We start from the raw sequence: 17,844 nt of genomic DNA on the forward strand, positions 1-17,844 counted from the left end.
TCTTTTCTCCAAGCTCTAGCTGGATCTTCTTCCTCTTTTCCGGATTTGAGGTTTTCTACTTTTCGTGGTCTTCTGTCCCTTTGGGTTTCTGATGAGGAAATCAGGGATCTGGCTAAACCTTTTCGCTTTTCGTTAGTAGTCTTCTTCCCGTCGAAGCGTCCCCCTCTCGACGTGATTCGCAAATTTTTTTTTAATTTGAAGCTGAACGGAGAAGTATTTGTTACTGTTCTGGATTCTACTCACATTTTGATTAAGTTATCCAATGATTTAGACTATTGTAGGATTTTTTGCCACCGATCTTATTTGATTTTCAATTATTTTATGAAACTTACTAAATGGTCTCCTACTTTAGATATCGGTGTTGAGTCGCCAATAATCCCTATATGGATCTCATTTCCTCTTCTTCGCCCTCATTTCTTTGCGCCAAGGATTCTGTTTGGGCTTGGTGAGTTATTTGGCAAACCTTTGAAAATCGATGAAGCTACCTCGGTTTGCTCTCGTCCGTCGAAGCCCGTGTTTTAGTTGAAATTGATATTACTAAAACTTATACGAAGCAAGTTTGGTTAGGATCTGATTCTTTAGGGTATGTTCAAGAGGTGGTGTTTTTGATGATTTTCCTCATTTTTGTAGTGTTTGTAATTGTTTAGGGCATTTGTCTGGTAAGTGTAAATCTGATGCTATGTCTGGTAACCCTGCTATTGCGGATGTTCCAGTTGATAATTTACCGAAGTTAGGTGTGGTGAATGACGGTATGGATGGTTCCCCTGTGCCGAAAAATGTGGTTAATGTTATTGAAAATTCTGAGATTGCAGGGGTGTATTTGCCCTCTGTTGAGCCTTCGGGCGGTTCTCCGGCTGCTGGGAATGTCCCTGTTACTTTGGGTAATTCTGTGGGTGTTAGTAATTGCCCGTTGGTGGTTGGTGATGGTGTTAATTTGCTGGTTGATGCTGTTGATTGTGTTCTATCGCCTAATGCCATTCCTTTTATTCCATCGGGTTTGCTGGATGCTTCTGCTCTCGCGGTTGTTAATTTGGATCCTCCGGCAGTTGTTCAGGTGCCGGAGGTGGGTGATTATACGGTGCCTGTTGCAATTTTTGAGGGTTCACCTGTTCTGGGTGTTGTGAATTCTAATGGTTGGGTACCTGTTGCTCCTGTCGGGATTGTGGAGGAGTCTCCACCTCTGGGTAGTGTGGAAGAGTTTCCTTCTACCAACAGTTTAGTTGAGGTGCCAGTCAAGAAGGTTGATGTTCAAGTGATGGCTACCTGTATGGATAATTCCTCTGGTTTGGTGATTCGAAAACAGGGCGATTGGCTGATTGATTCGTTGGATAATGAATCGGAATCGGATTTTCAAGAGGCTGACAATGATTTTTTGCTTGTGTAATAAAAATGTTGCCACTCGGGAAAAATTTTGGGGGAGAGGTCGATGTAGACGATGAATTTTCATTTTGCTATGTTGTTCTTCGTGCGTTTGTTCCTCGGGTTCGTTTGGTTTTACTGTTCGATTGGCAGATATATGAGGCTATGGGAAATGATGTGGTTGGGGCTCGCGTCCCGGTCATCTTTGCTGGTGGCAACCGTTGGTGTGGAGTTCGGGATGGCTTTTTGGGATATGATCTACACTGGCTGGATGGTCTGTGCGGGACGTCTGGGACGCTGGGAGCCTTGGCTGTTTTCTGAGCCGATGTCTTAGCTTGTATTTTTTTGTCGTTTTGGTTTTTTGTGGTTTTTTTTCTGCTTGCATTTTTTTTGGTTGCATCCTTTGATTTGGGATTTTTAATATATTCATATTTTGAGTAAAATATATATATTTTTTGATTTTTTTTAATTACGCAATCTAGCATCTGATTAATTGAGCTTCTTCTTATATATTATTATTATTATTATTATTATATAATCACTGAAGATTAAATTTTTTTTAAGGGAAAATTCATGATGGGGCCTATGTGTTTATATAAAGAAAAGATTACAAAATTCTAAAGGGGACTCAAGCTCACTACTACTCAAAAGAGCTATAAAATTAAAAGAAAAAAAATCCTACGAGCTCAAGTTCCATACTAAGCAAAATTACACATAAGCCTAGGTACATTCTACGGTGCACAAGAACTAGCACCCAAAAAATTCTAGAGCATCAAAAATCCCCAAAACACTCTAGCAATCTCCTCTCTGGATCAGCCTTACGATCACCTGCACTAAAAACCAGCTGCAAAAAAAAAGAAAGAAACTGCAGAGTACCAAAAAAGTAAGAAAAATAAAGACTCCCTATAGGAAAATCAAACCTATAAAAATATTCCTTACAACCGAAAAAATAGAACTAATAGAATGAAAGCACACCCCAACCACATGACTAAAAAGCCAACACTTCTCAATAAAAAAGGTCAATCACAGCCAAATAATCAGGAATCAAGACATAATTAATAGAGAAACTAAGAAACACAGAATCACCAATGGGAAAGCAAAGCAGACCCAACCACATCAAGAAGAAACCCAGCATGAAGACTATATGCCAAAAGAAGCACATTAGAACATCAACATAACCACCAGCCCTCAGAGGAGCAAAACCACACAAGCCAGTAAATTGCTAAAAAATCACATCAGACAAATCAACCCAGTTGATAATATAAGCAAAAGACGAACCTCAAAAAACCACAAAAAAGAGACCAAGACAACCCAAGGCTATCAACAACAGGCAAAACAACAGAATACCCAAATACCAAAAAAGGAAAAACCCAAAAAACACCAAGAACACCACAAAACCCAGCAGTCAACCAGCAAAAACCCGAAACCACATGATTAAGGAATAACATACGGAAAACTAATCTCATCCAGATTTAACAGACCTCTAGTATGAATAGGAATATTAGAAATATGAACATCCACCATGGAATCCAAGTAACAACCCCACTCAGCAATACCGTGGGCACAAGCATTATCTTCCATCTGAATGACAGAAATGGAACAATTGAGCAAACTCAACCAAAGCTTGATATCTCTCCTCGTGTAAAACAAAGCAACAGGACACACAATATCTTTATCCAAGTTGAAAATTTGGTGCAAAAATGTAGAGCTCTCCTCAACCACAATATTCATAAAGTCAAGAGAAAAATAAAATTTTAAACTATAAAGAACAACATAGCTGACAACATCATTAACATTATAATTGATACAATTAAGGACCAGCAAAACCCAAAATGGCCTTGCCCAAATCATATTATTATACCAGGATCTTATCTGATAATACCACCATATATAAGCCACCCTAGCATTAATAAAAACAACATCGACATTAAGTTTAAAGAAAAAGTCTGGAGGTTTCAGCCAAATGATACTCTTAGGGACTTGAAATATCTTAAACCCGTCCAATTTTATTCATAATTCAGCAACAACAAAAATAGAATTATGAAAATTCTTAGCCAAAAGTAACTTAGTTGAATAAAGAGACAGGATCTTATCTTTAACCTTCTGAATAATTCTATTGTGATTCATGGTCACCCCATTGAAAAAGGAATTATTTCTATCTAACCATAAAAACCAAAGGATGATAGAGGGAATAATATTCCTGATATGCCCTCTGGAATTAATGACCCAACTGTTAAGCACAACATGAATAGAAGCCTTAAAATTAAAGCATTTTAAATGAAAAATATCATTAAAGTAAGTCCAAATTTTAACAACACAAGGTCTAGAAATAAATACATGATGCATATTATCCATGTGAAAGCATCATTGGCATTTAGAAAGAAGGATAAAACCATGTTTAATCAAATTATCATCAGTAGGGATGAACTTGTGTAAAATACGTCACATAAAGATAGAGGTAATAGTAGGAATACTTTTGTGCCAATCCATCTTGAAAATCTTGGAAGTATCATGTTTAACCCCAAAAGCATTCCAACCTTCTTTAAGTCTAAATTTACCATCTTTAGAAAATGCACAAATCTAAACATCGAGGGAATTCATGTTTAAAGGAATCTGTAAGATTTTCTGAGTAATAACATTAGGTAGTAAACTAGAAAGCTTCTCAACATCCCGTATTAAGAATAGAGCCAATGGATTGACCCCCCAACCAACTTTATTGCCAGAAAAAAAAAATATTCCCATTCCCATTACCAAGGCCCTAATTAATAGAAGGCTCAACCTTCCATTTAACGTTGCAAAGGAGTTGCCTAACTTTATTGAAGTTTAATTATAAAATAGGTAAGAAAGTTTTGAATGATTTCTATGTGAATTCTCCTTTGTATTGATAATTTGCTTGTTGAAATACAAATTTTATATGGATGAATTTATTCAAGAATTTTAGCACTACTTTTTAAAAGTTGTATTTAATTTATTTTTATCAATTAAGGTAATTGCCATATCTATTTATTTTATTTATATTTGTATAATTTTTTTGGAGAACTTTGGCTACTACCAATTAACGGTTTTAATGTTTGATGCTTATCTATGTTGATTTGTGTGTGAATTCTTCTCATATTGATTATGAGATTATTATTATTATTATTATTATCAAATGTTCGATGCTTATTTTTATTTCCACATATATCAATCAATGCGTTGTTAGTCTGTCTTTTTTTATATATTAAATATTCTTTCTTATTTAACATGCTAAATGATGAAAGAATGCGTTGAAAATTATATATACTTCAAATAATAACGAGAGGGGTGGGTCTATGCAGTAAATAGCTTTTGTTAGCAAATACCGTCACTTCTATTCAGAGATGAGGTTGCACATCATGATCGGTCTTTAATTCCCAACAGCTTAGCTATGATTCAGGAGCCATCGTGATTTTGCTTTAGGGTTTGCTAACGAGCCACATATATTGAATTGCTTTGCTTAGTTGGACATAGGATGAAATGTCACTGTTAAAGGCAGTGAATGATGGTAAGGATCTCTTTAGAGGGCTATGGGTGCATGGTGAAGTGGCTTTCATGTGGTAGATACTGTAGGTCTTCGTCAGATTGGAGATATTGCAACTTCTTGACTAGATTCCAATTGCCAAAGGGCCATGGATGTGCCCTATGGACATTTGATAGTTGGAAAGGACTGTCCTTCTCCTATTTCCTTACAGCTCAAAGTACTTGTGCCATGTTCCTTAATTAGTATTTTTTATATTTATGCTAATATTTCTTTTACCTGGGTCAGAAGCCCTAAAACGCTTTCCAAGTAACTTTACAAGATCTTACTTTTATAATTTTAATTTTAGTTAAAGAAAAATACTTTTTGTTATAAAACGGCAAAATTCTCTGTTCCCCACTTCAGTTTAGCTTACGGCTCTTTTGGTTGCTTATAGCTGGGAGAATATGGTTGAAAAATGATGATTTTTTCACTTATTGAGGGGTAATCTAGACGACGCCACAAAATCTATTGATATTTTTGGCGTCGCTATGCTCTCAAACCTTGAGCTGTAACTCTTACAAGCACAACACTGAAGGGCTCAGCTAGTTTAAATATAAATTTAAAAAATTATATTTTAAAATACTTTTTATTTTCAAGGTGTCACAATAACAACCTAATAATTATGATTTATTTTTTTGTAATGAAAATTATGAACATTCTAAAATTTCTTAGCTTGTGGGTGTTGCGGAGATGTGCTTTAGAGAACAGTCATAGCAATGCCCGAAATCATCAATGCGGCATTGAAGGCGCTATTGCACCATAATTATGGATTCAGCATGCAACATTGCGACGCTGTGGATCAGCATGTGGCGCTGCAATGCCCGAGCACTGTGGACCGGCATGCGACCCAACGATATCTTAATTTGAGCTTTGTGGCGCACATATTGATTCTAGTGATTAAGATGAGCATGCATATTGATTCTTAAATCTTGTATTAAAAGCTTTTGTGTGTTTGGGATTTTTACTAGACTTTGTAAGTTTATTATGCGATTTTATTGATTTCAGGTCAAGAAAGGCTTAGGATTCTTTAGAGTGGTCTTAATTGGGATATTCAGATTTTTTTTTTCTTTTATTACATTTGTGTTTTGTTTATTCCTTTTGCAATAAGGTGTTTGAGATAAATTATTGATTCATTTTAGGCAAATCTGTCATTATTGTCAGACTTTCCGACGGACATATATGCACTAGAAAAAGCGGCGGACTAACCAGCTAAATATACATTGGTAATTTTATGGCGAAATCACTTGCGTATTTGTGAATATTCCGCCAGCTTTTTTGCTGATATATTTTATATTATGGCGTAATTTCCATCAAAAATTACCTGGGGCATCACCGGCGTAAATTGCGTAGTCTTACTTAAACTCGATGAAATTTTTTTGGTGTATTATCCAACGGTATTATTACCTGCAGAAAGTTCACAGGAATATCCGACGGAGAGAGTCAAATGCCACTGCCATCGAGACTAGTCCGTCGCTCTATCATCTTTCTTCTCGTTTTATTTTCTCTTCATTTTGGTTCGCTACGGTTGCGTTTGAGACCTGCGCCGATTGTCACAGCCATTAAGACTGGTCCATTGCCGACATTCGCCGTTGAACTTTACCACTTTCGTCGCCTCCATTACTGACATTAACTGCCTTATTTGTATTTTCCTGTAAGTTTTTCTTTTTGTCATGGATGTTCTCGGCAATAGATTGTAGCATGGTGTATGCATTTTGTTGATGATATTCTTCTTGTTGATGAGCTTATAGAGAGATTTGATGTGTATATTTTTAGTTGAGATTAATATCTTTTTGCTTTTGTCATGGATGTTCTCACTGGACATTTGCTAGAGAATATACCTTGGTGTATGCTTTTTGCTGATGATATTCTTCTTGTTGATAAGATCGACTAGAGAGGGAGTTGAAGGTAAACTTGAGTAATGGAGGTCAACCTTAGAGTCTAAAGGTTTTCACTTGAGTTGATCTAAAACTTAATATATGTAGTGTAATTTTAGTAGTAATAGATCTAATTAAGAGACTTTGGGCGATCAGGTTATTAATTTTTTTTTTTTTTTGATAAAACCCGCTGTGGGGCCTACGCGTTTAAATAAAAAATATCGGTTGCAGGATCCTTAAAAGGACCATCCAGCTCTCTACTGCTCAGAAGAGCTACAAGATTAAAAGAAATAAAACCTAAGAGCCGGTGGTTCCTTGTTCTAAGATTACAAAAAGAACATAAGAAAGGTCTCGGGCTGTGAGTAGACAGCTCCCAAAAAAGGAAGATCCTAAAATTTCCATTCAGCACCATCTTCCTGCAAAAATAAAGGGGACAATAGAAAAGGAAAAAACAGCTACAAAACAAGCGTACCTTGCAATCCTTTAATTTCTTCACTTGATCAAAAAGTATAATCCTGCAAAAAACTCTCAAAAGAAGCAAATAAGATTGATCGTAAATAACACAGAAGAAGAGCCCAGATTTCTGCCTGAAGGGAGTACAGTTACAAAAAAGAATCAGCATATCCTTCAGGCCCATATAGATAACAGTGAGCCTCATCGATCTTGATCAGCACAGTGAAAAGAAAAACACTCCTTCAATAAATTCCTGCCTCCGAAAAGCATATAACCAATATTATCCCACCATTGAAACAAATTGTAACCTTCCTTACTAAAGGAAGCCTCACAGATGTTATAGTGATACTCCACCCACAAATAAACCTTACCAATATACTGCTGCAGGCCACAAAACAAACAGCTAGCAATCCTCCATAACACCCCCATGATACAGGAAAACAGCAGGTCCCATGATACATGCGATCAAGTCATTAATAAAAGTACACATTTTAGATATCTTGGATCTATTGATGGTGAAATAGATGGGGATATTATCAGTAGAATTCAAGTTAGATGGTTGATGGGGAGGAATTCATCACGCTTATTGTTTGATTGAGAAGTCCCTGTCAAACTTAAGGGAATATTATATAAGATGGTGGTGAGACATGGAATGCTTTATGGTGTAGAATGTTGGCCATTACAAGAGAAGCATAATATTAAGTTAAGTGTTATAGAGATGGGGAAGCTCAAGTGGAAGAGTGGCTTTATTCTTAGAGATAGGATATAAAATGAGCATATATATGAAAAGGTCGGAGTAGCTCCTGTGGAAGATAAGACTATAGAGAGTCGCCTGAGATGATTTGGTCATATAAAATAGTGGCTTTCTGATGAATTGGTTAGGAAAGTAGATGTATTGGATTTGGCTTATGTTAAGAAAGGTGGAGGTAGAATTAAAAAGACTTGGTTAAAAAATCTTAGTAATGACCTTTCTTTATTAGATTTAAATAAAAATTTGACTCTTAAAATGACACAATGGAGAAAAAAATATTCATGTAGCCGACCCCGTGCTTATAGTGGGATAATGGCTTGATGTTGTTGTTGTATGTATATTGAATTATTTAGTAGATCCTCGTTAGTCTAGTGAGCAAGTGGGTTGCTCATCATATAATCTTACATGTTATTAGAAAAAAAGGTTAAAGCCCCAGTTGAGTGGAGGAAAAGGGTGATAAAGTCAAATATTCAAATTGTAGGTATGTTTCTATTTTAGAGTTATTCTTTCATAATCCAACTATTTATGTATATGAGTTGATATGAGAAAAAAAAAATTATACCGGATTATTATACATGACTCGTTTGATAAAATGTTAATTGTTTATATTTTCTTGTAATTCAATGATTTAGTTGATTCTATGTTTGCTTATCGATGATGAGATTAATTGGAAATTAGAACAATTTTTTCAATTAGATCTTGAGGCATGACCTATTATCTAATAATATATGTTATGAGTTTGAACCCAATATCTTATGATATGTTGGATATCCTATAGAATTTCATATGAATAATTTATAAAGTCTTATTTCTTAAGTGTTTTTATTAGAGATATGGGAGTTGATCGAGAATGGATGCATTGTTAATTTGACAGTAACAATGACTTGACATGTGAATTTATCAATGGTGTGAAAATTTTCTATGTTTCATAGGTTTATGATATTAGAATATATTCTCCAATACTATTAAAGGTCTTTGCTCGAAATGTGATAATGAGTTTTTCTAAATGCAATGATATCCATCTCTAATAAAAAGGGATTCATGAAAATTTATTATATCTAGTATGCTCAAGGTGAATTATTGAGTATGAGAGTTGCAATTGGGTCAATTCCACTTGAATTCCTTGACCTTGAACCTTGTATTGTTATAATATGATATGCTTGTGCTCCTAATGTCTATACTTTTATTCTTTGATTGCAAATGCGGATTAATCTCCATATATGCAAAGGTTGCAAAAACCATTATTCAAAATTATCAACAATTACTTAATTGATGGATTGTAAATCTAACTTTTAAGTATTAAATGTTTATTATTTTCATTAAGTTGATATTTTTGAAGGATAAGAAACATATAGGTGATATATATCAAACAAAATGAAGAAATTTAGCCTTGAAGTTAATATATATAACCCACAGAGGAGCCTATGTTTGCTACAGCAGAAAAAGTACAACCAAATTAAAAAAACTGAGCCAGTGATCATATCTAATTACTATAAGCAAAGGGAAAAAGATCAGGGAGGCAAGAAGACTACCCTAAAAAGGCTTCCAAGCAAGATCTTCAATAAAGCTCAATACAAGGAGAGAAGCTACAAAACAAAACAAAAAATGAAAAAAAAAAACACTAGTATAATACACACATATACCTGAAAGGAACCAAAGGATATCCCATGGGGCCAACACGGTTCAGCTTCCATCCACCAAAGCCCAAATCAACCAACACCCAAAGCAAGATTCAAGATCCAAACCTGTAGAAAATGTCTCCAAAGAAATTGAATAAAAAAATAAAAAAAAAAAAAGTAGCATCAAACCAGAAACCCATACTATGAAATTTATTTCGAATAAAAAAAAAGTAGCATCAAACCCATACTGTGCTTCGACCTTATAGATGAATTTTTCCGACGGATGGTTGTAGATGGATTTTTTCGGTGGATGACAGTTTTCCGGTGATATTCCGTAGGATTACTATGAAATTTATTTCGAATAATTTTTTTGTTGATTTTCTGGCGACTTTCGGCGGTTTTTATTCAAGAAGATTTTGCCGTGATTTTTAATAATTATATTTTAAATAAAAAAAGGTGATAGTTTTAACACATTTGTCCTTCTAGCAAACTGGTTGAGTCTTTGAAGTTTTTTTTCAGACTTAGTTTGGATTCCATGGTTAGCGGGCACCGAGCGAGCGGGCAGTAGGGTCGACCAGTGCGGGGGAGTAGTGGGTAGGCAGGTGAACTCGGGCAGGCAGCGGGCAGCACAGAAGAGCAGCCGGTCGTGTGGACTGTACGGGTAAGCGAGCGCGGTGGGGTAGCTGGCAACACAGAAGGCAGGTGAGCAGCACAATCGAGCAGCCAGACGGCTTCATTTTTTAATATATTTTTTTTAATTTCCAGCGGCTATGACAGGTAGAAATAAATGTAGTCGGAAATAAATCACATGTCTAAGCGCGGGAGAGTTGTAAGAAAGCAACTGGAAAACCTCATTAATGTTGAAAATCCACCTAGTTCCGCTAGAAAAATTCTCCGCTAATGACTGATTTTCTTGTTGTGACCCACACCATACAATCTAGCTTTAGAAGAAGCAAAACACAAGAACAACTCAAAATAGAAGCAAGAACCAAATGTGCATACACCCAATTAACCAGCCTTGGAGGACCCATACATATATGACACTCATAAGAAAGAGTTCAGTAAACCAAAACCAAGCAGCATCGAACAAAAAATCCCAACACCAGGGGAACCCAACATCACATAACTAATTAAACATTAGAAATATTAGATCTTGTAGGTCTTCCCTCAGGGTACTTTGAAGGCTGCACCAATTTTTTTATTTTTTTTCTTACTTTTTTTGTCAACAATGTTGGAAAAATCATGGTTATTGACTTGCATCACATTCAAATCAAAAACCTCCTGAGAACCATTGCCAAGACTATCATTACCCTCCCAAAAACCCCAGTCAACCAATAAATCATGAATATTTAACCGGTAAGAATGATCAACAAGATTCTCATTAGAATGCAAAACCAATTGTTGATTTCTCAACCCCAAATTTAACTGCGCATCATCAAAAATAGAAAAAAGAGGTATGCTTATTTTAGACACTTTATCAAAAACATCCAATCTACCAGGTTCCACCGCAAGAACAAAAGAAACTAGAGGCTATCCTGTTCAAGTAAATCAATGACGATACCAGAAGCCACATATAACATTATATTATCAACCCGAAGATTATCATATGTACCAAAATAAAGGCCCAAATTAGGATTAATAGCCATACTATTAACAGTTTGAACAGTTTCTTGAACAACAACATCAGAACTACCATAAGGTGCAAATTTATTGGTTTCCTTATCAACATCAATCACAGGCTTAGGAATGTTCATATATGGGATCCTTTTCTAAATGAAGGATATAACAATCATTTTTAGAATGCCTCAAGGATTTACAATGATCACAAAGGGGAGAGAACTCCTCCATATCGACGTGTTGAACATACCCAAAATTTTTAGGGCCAAACTACACACTGTCGGGATAACGCTTAGTGATATCTAATTCAAGCTGAACACAAGCAACGTAGGGCCATGATCTAATCGAAGTAGCGTTATCAATTTTTAACGGGCAACCAAATAATAATCCCAAACCGTGAAGGATACATGGAGAAAATAGATGAAGCCGAAAGTTAGGAAACGAACCCAAATAGGGGTGATGGGGGATTCCACTGCAATGCCATAAAAAGGAGACCATTTGATCAATTTCCTAAAATGATTGTTAAGAAAGTAAGAACAATAAGAAAAAACTCTACTGTAATGTCATTCAATAGTTTAATCAACACATGCCTTGGGCTCAAGAGAGTAACCCAAAAATCACGGAGATTAGCTTGAGATTAAAGAAATATTTATGGATCGAGTCGAAAAATTTACCAATAAATGCAAATTCGATAGGGATTAGGGGTTGCAGGAGCATGAATCTCATCTTCCGAAAGCCACATTGACGATAAACCACAATGAGTAATAGTTGTAAGGTCTGGAAAAGCCACTTAAGAGAAAGTCGCGGGCAAGGCATCTAAAAAGGAACAAGAGTTCTTTTGCCCATTTAAAAAACCTGATCTTTTAATTAATTCATTGTCATTCAAGCTGTAAAAACATAAGAACAAAAACAAGAAAATACGAGAGGAGAGAGCCAACTTCTTTGAAAGCGAAGCAAACAGAGGAGCCTATGTTCGCTACAGTAGAAAAAGTACAACCAAATTAAAAAATTGAGCCAGTGATCATATCTAATTACAATAAGCAAAGGGAAAAAGATCAGGGAGGCAGGAAGCCTATCCTAAAAAAGCATCCAAGCGAGATTTTCAATAAAGCTCAATACAAGGAGAGAAGCTGCAAAACAAAAAAAAAACTTGAAAAAAAAAAACACTAATATAATACACATATATATTGAAAGGAACCGAAGGATATACCATGTGGCCAACACGGTTCAGCTTCTATCCACCAAAGACCAAATTAACCAACACCCAAAGCAAGATTCAAGATCCAAACCTACAGGAAATGTCTCCAAAGAAATTGAATAAGAAAATCAAGAAAAAAGCAGCATAAAACCAGAAACCCGCTACAAGAAAATCGACAGTTATAGATGAATTTTTCCGGCGGACGGTTATAGATGGATTTTTTCGGCGGATGATTGTTTATCAGTGGTATTCCGAAGGATTACGATGAAATTATTTCGACAAAATTTTTTGTTGATTTTGTGGCGACTTCTGGCAGTTTTTATTTAAGCAGATTTTGCTGCGGTTTTTAATAATTATATTTTAAATAAAAAAGGGTGATAGTTTTAACACATTTGCCCTTCTGGCAAACTGGTTGAGTCTTTGAAGTTTTTTTTAGACTTAGTTTGGATCCCATGGTGCGCGGGCACCGAGTGGGTGGGCAGTAGGGTCGAGCAGCGCGGGGGAGCAGTGTCCAGGCAGGTGACCTCGGGCTGGCAGCGGGCAGCACAGAAGAGTAGCCGGTTGTGTGGACAGCACGGGTAAGCGAGCGTGGGAGGGTAGCTGGCAACACAAGAGGCAGCTGAGCAGCACAATCAAGCAGCCGACCGGCTTCATTTTTTAATAATTTTTTTTTTATTTTCTGGCGGCTATGACATACAGAAATAAATGTCATCAAAAATAAATCACCTGTTTAAGTTTTCTAAGCTGTTTATATCGGTGAAAAAAAATTTACCGGAAAGCAACCGGAAAACATCATTAACGCTGAAAAATTCACCTAGTTCCGCTAGAAAAATTCTCCACTCATGACTGATTTTCTTATTGTGACCCACACCATACAATCTAGCTTCAGAAGCAGCAAAACACCACAACAGCCCCAAAATAGAACCAAGAACCAAATGCATACACCCAACTAAATAGCCTTGGAGGACCCATACATATATGACACTCATAAGAAAGAGTCCAGTAAACCAAACCAAGCTAATGCCACCGCAAAACCAAGCAGCACCGAACAAAAAACACCAACACCAGAGGAACCCAACACCACATAACTAAACATTAGAAACATTAGATCTTGTAGGTCTTCCCTCATAGTACTATAAAGGCTGCACCAAGTTTTTTATTTTATTTTTTCTTACTTTTTTTGTCAACAACATTGGAAAATCATGGTTATTGACTTGCATCGCAGTCAAATCAAAAGCCTCCTGAGAACCATTGCCAAGACCATCATTACCCTCCCCAAAACCCTAGTCAACCAATAAATCACGGATATTTAACCGGTCAGAATGATCATCAACAAGATTCTCATTAGAATGCAAAGCCAATTGTTGATTTCTCAACCCCAAATTTAACTGCACATCATCAAAAATAGAAAAAAAGAGATATGCTAATCATAGACACTTTATCAAAAACATCCAAACTATCAGGTTCCACCGCAAGAACAAAAGAAACTAGAGGCTCCTGTTCAAGTAAATCAACGACGACACCAGAAGCCACATTTAACATTATATTATCAACCGGCCGAAGATTATCATAAGCACCAACAATAAGGCCCAAATTAGGATTAATAGCCATACTATTAAGAGTTTCAACAGTTTCTTAAACAGCAACATCAGAACTGCCATAAGGTGCAAATTTATTGGTTTCCTTATCAACAACAATCACAGGCTTAAGAATGTTCATGGGATCCTTTTCTAAATGAAGGATACAACAATCATTTTTAGAATGCCTCGGGGATTTGCAATGATCACGAATGGGAGGGAACTCCTCCATATCGACATGTTGTACATACCCAAATTTTTTAGGGCCAAGCCACAAACTATCGGGATAACGCTTAGTGATATCTAATTCAAGCTGAACACAAGCAACGGAGGGCCATGATCTAATCGAAGTAGTGTTATCAATTTTTAACGGGCAACCAAATAATAATCCCAAACCGTGAAGGATACATGGAGAAAATAGATGAGGCCGAAAGTTAGGAAATGAACCCAAATAGGGGTGATGGGGGATTCCACAGCAATGCCTTAAAAAAGAGACCATTTGATCAATTTCCTAAAATGATTGTTAAGAAAGTAAGAACAATAAGAAAAAACTCTACTGTAATGTCATTCAACAGTTTAATCAACACATGCCCTGGGCTCAAGAGAGTAACCAAAAAATCACTGAGATTAGCTTGAGATTAAAGAAATATTTATGGATCGAGTCGAGAGTAGGTCTATAATAAAAAAAAATTACCAATAAATGCAAATTCGATAGGGATTAGGGGCTGCAGGAGCATGGATCTCATCTTCCGAAATCCACATTACGATAAGCCATAATGGGTAATAGTTTTAAGGTCTGGAAAAGCCACTTAAGGGAAAGCTCCGGGCAAGGCATCTAAAAAGGAACCAGAGTTCTTTTGCCCATTTAAAAAACATGGATCTTTTAATTAATTGATCGTCATTCAAGCTGTAAAAACATAAGAACAAAACCAAGAAAATACGAGAAAGCCGAGAAGGAGAGAGCCAACTTCTTTGAAAGCGAAGCAAGTATGGAGGGCCACAAATAGACCGACGCCGAGGAGGACAGCAAGGGGAAATACCCTAGAAGAATGGCCCTAAACTATCTCTGATCAGAAGTTAAAAAATATTATATTAGTTTCTTGAGGGCAGTTATCGGTTGGCTTTTTTTGGGGGGGGAAATTGGGGCAAGAAGCCCATATATTACTATGTAAAGAAAAATTACAAGGTATAACAAAAAAGGTTGGCTTGTAAGTTTTTAGTAATTTGTAGATAATACCGTACTTAGATTCTTATATATCTGGTTGCCTTAGTATGATATTTGCTTAGCTTTTTGTTTTAATTAAAGTGGTGATGTTGGATTGTCAGGTTTTTCATATTGAAGATATATAAATTATCTATTGATATGTTTATCATATTATTTTCATATGATGATTGAGTTGGGCAAGTTGGTTCAAGGAAAGCAGACAGTTGGAGGCCATCTGCTATGAAACTATTTGCGACCACACAAAACCATCGATCTCCCGAACAGTCACTGTGAACTTGTCCATCGCTGTCTGTGATTGTTGCCACTATTTATCTCGGTTGCATTAGTTATCACCTGTCATTACCGTTCGCAGAAATATCATTTTTCAACCGTTATGACGGTCACAAAACGACAGAATTTGTAGTGCATTAAAGTGGATTCAGATTCGAAATATTAGAAGCTGGTGGCGGATCTTGGGGAGCTACCGGTCGTGGGGCAGATGAACGGAGTCATGGAAAAAGGGTACCAAGTGGTGCCAGAGCCCCAAAGGAAAACTGTGAAAACCTTAATCCAGTTCTAGAAGGGTTCGCCAGCCAAAGCGTAGGCCAAATGCCAAAAAAAGAATACTCCGGCTGACCGAATGAGTAGACGGATAAGCTGCTAGGGCTGGCGATCTCTGGTTTTCTTTAGTTTAGAACTTGCACTTGATTTCAACCACGGAATTATATTGTACTTTGTTCATAGAAGATAACGGAAAAATGAGGATTTATAAATAGCTTAGAACACTTGCATTCACATGGAATAATATATATGAATGAAGATATTCCATCTACTACTATATATGCGCTTTGTATAATTTCATGTGCGGTGTTGGTCTAAGCAAACTTTTACCCCTAATACATACAATTAGATGGTTAACGAGGACTACATTAGGCTTCTTTTCTAGGATAAAAGAAAAGATATAAATTGGATAAAACACAATGTCTGCTAATATATTGCAGTTGGGCACCTAAAGGTAATTCATTGTTGTTTTGAGGAGTAGGAGCCTAATAATGTTGTTAATTTAGTTAATTCGGATGGGATTAATTTGTTAGTTGACATTACTGGGCCCTCTGAGGACTGCAACCCGATTAATTCTGTTGAAAATAAAGTTATTGAGGTGGTTAAATAACATGAATATATTGGAGGATAATGAAAATGTTATATCTGCTATCGTTACAAATTCTCATGAAGTGAATTTAAATAATAATGCTAAGGGAAACGCTAATTTTAATATCCCACCTCCCAAAGAATGTGTGCAGGTTCCACGTAATGTTCTTGCTGCTGCTCCTGAATTAGAAAGGTAGGATGAATAGTATGATTCTAATTGGGAGGAAGATGAAATTCCAACTGATAACGATGTGAACTTTTCTTCATCCTCAAATTTTAAAACTAAAGATATGCATCAAAATTTGGATGATTTTATAGTTGTCGAATATAAAATTAAACATATACAGAGAAAGTTGGTTGGCCCCACCCCTCATTCTAGAATCATTAGAGCTAGAGTTACTTCCAAATTCAATTTTTTTAATTGCATTATTTGTAATATTAGGAGTGTAGGTAGCCAAAACTCATCTTCTTGTATTAATAATCTTTGTAGGTTTCATAAAATCTCTGTGCTTATTATTCTATAACCTATGATTAATGTATCTAAGCTTTCTAGTTGTCAAAGATAGCTTGGCTTTGATAACTCCTTCTCTAACGCTACTGGTAAAATCTAGATCTTTTGGAGTAAAAATATTAATCTCTCTATTATTGGTGATCATGGCCAAGTGGTTCATTGCTTTATTTCTATTTTGAACTTTAATATTTTGGGGATCTTTTATTTATGCTAGTACTACTAGAACTGGTAAGTTTCCTGTAAGGCATTGTTTGGTGGATTTGGCTTAGTCCTTTAATGGTTTTTGACTAGTGGGAGGGGATTTCAATATTGTTTCTAATGTGGAAAAAAGATTAGGTGGTTCTCCTCATAACCTTGATGTTATTGATGATTTTAATAATATGATTCTGGACTATAGCTTTCGTGATATTGGTTTTATTAGTTCCAAGTCACTTGAGCTAACTTTAGAATTTGGGAAAGACTTGATATGATTTTATTTAACAATGAATGGCTAACTGCTTTTCCTAATTCTTAAGTTGAGCATCTTAATAGAACCTCTTCTGACCATGCTCTGCTACTTTTGAGTATTGGGCAAAATTTGATAAATGGCTTCTCCCCCTTCATATTCCAAAACATGTGGTTACTTTCTTCGAATATCTTTGTGATTGTTCAAGCTAATTGGGAGGCTAGCTCCCATACCTTGTTATAGTGGATCTAATGAATTGGTTTTCTTTTAATTATCTGAAAATTAAGAGGCTTAAACAAAATTTGAGATTATGGAATAAGAATGTTTTTGGTAACATCTTGACAACATCATTGAATTTGAAAATTATGTGATCAACTTGGAAGAAGATGTTATGAATAACAATTGTGAAGCTAACAAGAGCAATATCATTCATGCAAAAACAATCTCAATTAAAAGAGAAGTTTTGGATGCATATTGTAAAAGAGGATTTGTGCAATGCTATCATTGCCTTTTTCAATGGGGTTTTTTTTTTTTTTTTTGCTTAAAATG

This window comes from Dendrobium catenatum, unplaced genomic scaffold (assembly GCF_001605985.2).
Source record: "Dendrobium catenatum unplaced genomic scaffold, ASM160598v2 fragScaff_scaffold_1539, whole genome shotgun sequence".
NCBI lineage: Eukaryota > Viridiplantae > Streptophyta > Magnoliopsida > Asparagales > Orchidaceae > Dendrobium > Dendrobium catenatum.